Source organism: Triticum dicoccoides, chromosome 3A (genome assembly GCF_002162155.2).
Source record: "Triticum dicoccoides isolate Atlit2015 ecotype Zavitan chromosome 3A, WEW_v2.0, whole genome shotgun sequence".
Classification (NCBI taxonomy): Eukaryota; Viridiplantae; Streptophyta; class Magnoliopsida; order Poales; family Poaceae; genus Triticum; species Triticum dicoccoides.
In genome coordinates, this window is record NC_041384.1 from 49,955,523 (window position 1) to 49,963,692 (window position 8,170).

Below are 8,170 nucleotides of genomic sequence, written 5' to 3' on the forward strand. Positions count from 1 at the left end.
GCAGCAAAGTATTTAGTAGCAAAGTAATATGATAGTAGTGGTAATGGTAGCAAAAGGTAATAGTAGTAAAAGTAATGTTTTGGTATTTTATAGTGATGATAGCAATAGCAACGAAAAAGTAAATAAGCGAAGAACAATATATGGAAAGCTCGTAGGCAATGGATCGGTGATGGAGAATTATGCCGGATGCGGTTCATCATGTAACAGTCATAACCTAGGGTGACACAGAACTAGCTCCAATTCATCAATGTAATGTAGGCATGTATTCCGAATATAGTCATACGTGCTTATGGAAAAGAACTTACATGACATCTTTTATCCTACCCTCCCGTGGCAGCGGGGTCCTTATGGAAACTAAGGGATATTAAGGCCTCCTTTTAATAGAGTACCAGAACAAAGCATTAACACATAGTGAATACATGAACTCCTCAAACTACAGTCATCACTGGTAAGTATCCTGATTATTGTCACTTCGGGGTTAACGGATCATAACACATAATAGGTGACTATAGACTTGCAAGATAGGATCAAGAACTCTCATATATTGATGAAAACATAATAGGCTCAGATCTGAAATCATGGCACTCGGGCCCTAGTGAAAAGCATTAAGCATAGCAAAGTCATAGCAACATCAATCTCAGAACATAGTGGATACTAGGGATCAAACCTAACAAAGACTAACTCGATTACATGATAGATCTCATCCAACCCATCACCGTCCAGCAAGCCTACGATGGAATTACTCACGCACGGCGGTGAGCATCATGAAATTGGTGATGGGGGATGGTTGATGATGACGATGGCGACGGATTCCCCTCTCCGGAGCCCCGAACGGACTCCAGATCAGCCCTCCCGAGAGGTTTTAGGGCTTGGCGGCGGCTCCGTATCGTAAAACGCGATGAATTCTTCTCTCAGATTTTTTTCTCCCCAAAACACAATATATAGAGTTGGAGTTGGAGTCGGAGGAGCTCCATGGGGGCCATGGGGTAGGGGGCGCGCCCTAGGGGGTAGGCGCGCCCCCCACCCTCGTGGACAGGTGGTGGGCCCCCTGGCCTTCATATTTTGCAGGTATTTTTTATATTTTCCAAAAAGTTGCTCCGTGAAGTTTCAGGTCGTTCCGAGAACGTTTGTTTCTTCACATAAATAACACCATGGTAATTCTGCTGAAAACAGTGTTAGTCTGGGTTAGTTCCATTCAAATCATGCAGGTTAGAGTCCAAAACAAGGGCAAAATTGTTTAGAAAAGTAGATACGACAGAAACGTATCACAGGGCCTCATATTCTGCTGCATTGTTGGAGTCTGTGTATAATCTTTGGAGTGCGTATTGGACTGTATCTCCTGTGGGGGATGTCAGGACGACGCCTGCCCCCAGACCAGCCAGCATCTTAGAGCCGTCAAAGTGCATGATCCAATTGGAGTACGCGCCGTACTCTTTAGGGAGTTTGGCTTCTGTCCATTCGGCGACGAAATCAGCCAGTACTTGCGACTTAATGGCTCATCGTGGTTTGTATGTTATGTCAAACGGGAGGAGCTCAATAGCCCATTTAGCAATCCGGCGCGTCGCATCGCAGTTATTTATTATGTCATTGAGTGGTACTTCAGAGGCCACCGTAATTGAACATTCTTGAAAGTAGTGTCATAGTTTCCGGGATGCCATGAAGACCGCGTATGCTATCTTTTGATAATGTGGGTACCGTGATTTGCATGGAGTGAGGACAGTGGATACGTAGTATACCGGATTTTGAAGCAAGAACTTATGTCCGTCCGTCTCTCGTTCGATGACGAGCATTGCGCTTACAACCTGGTGTGTTGCCGCTATATATAACAGCATTGGTTCGCCTATATTTGGTGCAGCCAAGATTGGGTTGCTGGCCAAGAGGGCTTTTATTTCTTCCAATCCGGCCATGGCCGCATCCATCCGCTCGAAATGTTCGGTGCATCGAAGAAGGCGATAAAGAGGTAATGCCTTTTCTCCCAATCGGGAGATAAAGCGGCTTAAAGCAGCCGCGCATCCGGTTAAATTCTGGATTTGCTTGAGGTCTATTGGGATAGCCAACTGTGACAGAGCTTGGATTTTAGCCGGATTTGCTTCAATTCCTCTATTGGAAACGATGAAGCCCAAGAGCTTTCCGGCAGGCACGCCGAAAACGCATTTTTCCGGATTGAGCTTGATGTCATATGTTCGGAGATTGTCGAACATAAGCCTCAAGTCGTCTATTAAAGATTCGACGTGTCTGGTTTTAGTGACCACATCGTCTACGTATGCCTCCACTTTTTGCCGATTTGTGTTTCCAAGCATGTCTGAATCATGCGTTGATAGGTTGCACCGGTGTTTTTGAGCCCGGAAGGTATGGTGTTAAAACAGAAGGGGCCGTATGGAGTGATGAATGCTGTTGCAGCTTGTTCGGACTCAGCCATCTTGATTTGATGGTATCCGGAGTATGCGTCGAGGAAACACAATGAGTCGTGTCCTGCGGTAGCGTCGATAATTTGATTGATGCGGGGGAGGGGGAAGGGATCCTTGGGGAAAGCCTTGTTAAGGTCCTTGAAATCGACACATAGGCGCCAGGATTTGTCCTTCTTTGGTACCATCACCAGGTTTGCTAGCCAGTCCGGATGTTTTATTTCTCTAATGAATTTGGCCTCGAGTAACTTGGCTAGCTCTTCTCCCATGGCTCTTAGGCTCTGAGAAACGCCGAAGAGTCTGCTTGACCGGCTTGTATCCCTTTAGAATGTTTAGGCTATGCTTGGCCAGCCTGCGTGGGATTCCTGGCATGTCTGAAGGATGTCAGGCGAAGATGTCCCAATTCTCATGCAAGAACTCCCGCAGTGCGGCGTCTGTTGTGGGGTTCAGCTGTACCCCAATGGATGCTGTTTTTGTAGGGTCCGTTGGGTGGACCTGGAATTTGACTATTTCGTCCGCTGGTTTAAAAGAGGTGGACTTGGGTCTTTTGTCGAGTATCACGTCGTCCCTGTCCACTATGGAGCATAGCGCAGTTAGTTCTTCGGCTGCGAGGGCTTCGGATAACGCCTCGAGGGCCAGTGCGGCGGTTTTATTTTCGGCGTTGAGTGCTATGTCTGGATCACTAGCTAGAGTGATGATTCCATTGGGCCCGGGCATCTTGAGCTTCATGTACTCGTAATGGGGTATAGCTTGGAAGATCGTGAATGCCTCCCGCCCTAAAAGGGCATGGTATCCGTTACTAAACAGGGCCACTTAGAATGTGATTTCTTCGGACCTATAATTCTCTGATGTGCCGAATACCACATCTAGTGTGATTTTTCCCGCACATCATGCCTCCCGACTAGGGATGATTCCTCTGAAGGTCGTGCTTCTTTGCTCAATGCGGCTCTTGTCTATTTCCATTTTGCTAAGAGTCTCCTCGTAGATGAGGTTTAATCCGCTGCCACCGTCCATGAGCACTTTAGTAAGCCGGAAGCCGTCCACAATTGGACTAAGGACCAAAGCGGCTGGTGCTCGGGCTGTTTGGAATTGAGGTTCGTCACTGGCATTGAAGGTTATGGTCGTATCGTTCCATGGATTTATTGCTACAACATGGCAGACTTCGGCGAGGCTGCGGAGTGCTCGTTTGCGCCTATTATTTGAGGCGAAAGTCTCAAAGACTGTCAGTACTGTATTGTTATTTTCCACGGGATGGTGCTCTGTGGTATTGTTGATGAGGAGATCCTCTGTCGGAGTATCCAACATGCTCTAAGGCTGTGTGTTGGCATGGTATCCGGTGTACTGTGAATTTTACATGGCCCATTGAGTCATCCCTCCAATACGGTTCCACGCCCTATAGTGGGATTTGGTTTCTTTGTAATTGGATCGGGTGACTTAGGAGAGTACACCCTTTTAGTTCAGATGGGGAGTTTAGTGAGAGCCGGAGGATCCTAGAATTTTGTTTGGGTTTTCCAGGTGCTTTCCATTGCACAGTACTTCTGTACTATGGCCGCCAAGTCAGTGAAGTGTGCTATGTCATGGCGAGTTATGGCGTTGAGGATTCCCTTGTCCGTGAAATTTTTGCAAAAGAATGAAATTGCGTCTTCCTCGCGACAATCCTTGACCTTGCTCATTACAAGGAGGAATCTGGCCCAATAGTGATGTACTGTCTCTTGGGGCTCTTGTCTAATGTGGGAAAGATCACTTATGTGAGGGTGGGTGGGTAGATTTAGGTCCAAACCCTGACCCGATCTGAGACCCCGGGACAGAGGAGTTTCCAAGCTTAGCAGTTCGGGCTCCGGGACGTTGCCCAATAGTACTGGCCCGTTGTCCGATTCTAGGTTCGAAGCTTGGGCCATGTCCTCCCATAGACGGGTATCCGGCTCGGAGAGCTCGGGAATCCGTACATAGTTTGTCCTCAAAATAGAGGAAGAATCGTTGCATTGCTCCTCGACCACCGCTATCTGATGGGTGACCGGCGGAGAGTTAATCTTCCTTTGGTCGGGTTTAAGCTCGATCCGATCATAGTCCGTAGCGACTCCCAAGGCGGCGATGCGATCCAAGAGCTCGCTCAAGGAAGAGAGCTCCATTGGATCCATCTGCTCGGTGAATCCCGAGCCGGTGTGGAGGCTGTTTTTGATGGCCCGAGAAGTCATCATCGGCGCGATGGCCGAACGGGCGGTCATGACGAAGCCGCCTAGTCGGAGAGTTTGGCCTACAGCCAGGGCTCCCCCAGAGGTAATGTTGTCCTTAACAACAAGATGAGCCATCAAGCCTTAGCGTGACGGCACAGTGGAACTCTCAATGAAATCACCAATGTCGGTGTCAAAACCGGCGGATCTCGGGTAGGGGGTCCCGAACTGTGTGTCTAAGGCTGATGGTAATAGGAGGTGGGGGACACAATGTTTACCCAGGTTCGGGCCCTCTCGATGGAGGTAATACCCTACTTCCTGCTTGATTGATCTTGATGATATGAGTATTACAAGAGTTGATCTACCACGAGATCGTAGAGGCTAAACCCTAGAAGCTAGCCTATGATTATGATTGTTGTTGTCCTATGGACTAAACCCTCCGATTTATATAGACACCAGAGGGGGCTAGGGTTACACAGAGTCGGTTACAAAGAAGGAGATCTACATATCCGAATCGCCAAGCTTGCCTTCCACGCAAAGGAGAGTGCCACTCGGACACGGGGCGAAGCCTTCAATCTTGTATCTTCATAGTCCAACAGTCTGGCCAAAGTATATAGTCCGGCTGTCCGAGGACCCCCTAATCCAGGACTCCCTCATACGGTAATCCTGTTCGGGAAGTCATGTTACTAGACCATGACGAACCTACGAACTATGATGAAGCAATGATGAGCCCAGATCCCGCAAAATGGCTTAAGGCCATGAAATCTGAGATGGGATCCATGTATGAGAACAAAGTATGGACTTTGATTGACTTGCCCGTTGATTGGTGAGCCATTCAGAATAAATGGATCTTCAAGAGGAAGACGAACACTGATAGTAGTGTTACTATCTAGATAGCTCGAATTGCCGCAAAAGGTTTTCGACAAGTTCAAGGTGTTGACTACGATGAGATTTTCTCACTCGTATCGATGCTTAAAAGTATGTCCGAATCATGTTAGCAGTTGCCGCATTTTATGAAATCTGGCAAATGGATATCAGAACTACATTCCTTAATGGATTTATTAAAAAAGAGTTGTATATGATGCAACCAAAAGGTTTTGTCAATCCTAAAGGTATTAACAAAGTGTGCAAGCTCCAGCGATCCATCTATGGACTGGTGCAAGCATGTCGGAGTTGGAATATACGCTTTGATGAATTGATCAAAGCATATAGTTTTATACAGACTTGCAGTGAAGCCTGTATTTACAAGAAAATGAGTGGGAGCACTACAGCCTTTCTGATAAGTATATGTGAATGATATATTGTTGGTCGAAAATGATATAGAATTTTCTAGAAAGCATAAAGGAGAATTTTAAAGGAGTTTTTCAAAGAAAGAATTACCTGTAAAGCTACTTACATATTGGGCATCAAGATCTATAAAGATAGATCAATACGCTTGATAAGACTTTCAATGAGTACATACCTTGAGAAGATTTTGAAGGAGTTCAAAATGGATCAGTCAAAGAAGGAGTTCTTGCCTGAGTTGTAAGGTGTGAAATTGAGTAAAGACTCAAAAGCTGGCCACGGCAGAAAATAGAAAGAGAATGAACAGTCATTCCCTATGCCTTAGTCATAGGTTCTATAAAGTATGCTATGCTATGTACCATACCTATTGTATACCTTAGCATTATTTTGGCAAGGGAGTACAGTAGTGATCTAGGAGTAGATCATTGTACAACGGTCAAAGTTATCCTTAGAGGACTAAGGAAATATTTCTCGGTTATGGAGGTGATAAAAGAGTTCGCCATAAAGAGTTACGTCGATGCAACCTTTTTACATCGATCTAGATGACTCTAAGTCTCGATCTAGATACATATTGTAAGTGGGAGCAATTAGCTAGAGTAGCTCCGTGTAGAGTATTGTAGACATAGAAATTTGTAGAATATATACGAATCTGAATGTTGCAGACCCGTAGACTAAAACTTCTCTCACAAGCAAAAGATGATCACTCTTTGGGTGTTAATCACATAGCGACGTGAACTAGATTATTGACTATAGTAAACCCTTTGGGTATTAGTCACATGAAGATGTGAACTAATCACATAAAGATGTGAACTATTGGTGTGAAATCATGACGATGTGAACTAGATTATTGACTCTAGTGCAAGTGGGAGACTGAAGGAAATATGCCCTAGATGCAATAATAAAGTTGTTATTTATATTTCCTTATATCATGATAAATGTTTATTATTCATGCTAGAATTGTATTAACCGGAAACTTAGTACATTGTGAATACATGGACAAACAGAGTGTCACTAGTATGCCTCTACTTGACTAGCTCGTTAATCAAAGATGGTTAAGTTTCCTAGCCATGGACAAGAGTTGTCATTTGATTAACGGGATCACATCATTATAGAATGATGTGATTGACTTGACCCATCTGTTAGCTTAGCACTATGATTGTTTAGTTTGTTGCTATTGATTTCTTCATAACTTATACATGTTCCTATGACTATGAGATTATGCAACTCCCGAATACCGGATGAACACTTTGTGCTATCAAACGTCACAACGTAACTGGGTGATTATAAAGATGCTCTATAGGTGTCTCCAATGGTGTTTGTTGAGTTGGCATAGATCGAGATTAGGATTTGTCACTCCGATTGTCGGAGAGGTATCTCTGGGCCCTCTCGATAATGCACATCACTATAAGCCTTGCAAGCAATGTTACTAATGAGTTAGTTGCGGGATGATGCATTACGAAACGAGTAAAGAGACTTGCCGGTAACGAGATTGAACTAGGTATTGAGATACCGACGGTCGAATCTCGGGCAAGTAACATACCGATGACAAAGTGAACAACGTATGTTGTTATGCGGTTTGACCGATAAAGATCTTCGTAGAATATGTAGGAACCAATATAAGCATCCAGGTTCCGCTATTGGCTATTGATTGGAGATGAGTTTCGGTCATGTCTACATAGTTCTCGAACCCGTAGGGTCCGCACGCTTAACGTTCGATGACGATCAGTATTATGAGTTTATGTGTTTTGATGTACCAAAGGTAGTTCGGAGTCCCGGATGTGATCGCAGACATGACGAGGAGTCTCGAAATGGTCGAGACATGAAGATTGATATATTGGAAGGTTATGTTTGGACACCGAAATGGTTTCAGACGAGTTCGGGCATTTACCGGAGTACCGGGAGGTTACCGAACCCCCCGGGGGCTTAATGGGCCTACATGGGCTTTAGTGGAAGAGAGAGGAGAAGGCCAAGAGGAGGGCCCCCCCCCCAAGCCCAATCCGAATTGGGAGGGGGCCGGCCCCCCTTTCCTTCCTTCCCTATCTTTCTTCCTCCCCCTCCTAGTAGGACTAGGAAAGGGGGGAACCTACTCCTAGTAGGAGTAGGATCCCCCCTTGGGGGCGCGCCCAAGGTGGCTATAGGATCGAAAGTATGTCTAGAGGGGGGTGATTAGACTACTTGACCAAATAAAACTTACTCCCTCCTTCCATCTATATAGGGCCTAATGCGTTTTAAAGACCGCCTTTGACTATTGACAAGATTAATAGTACATGACATGCACAATGTGAAAATTATATCATTGAAAGCTCCTTT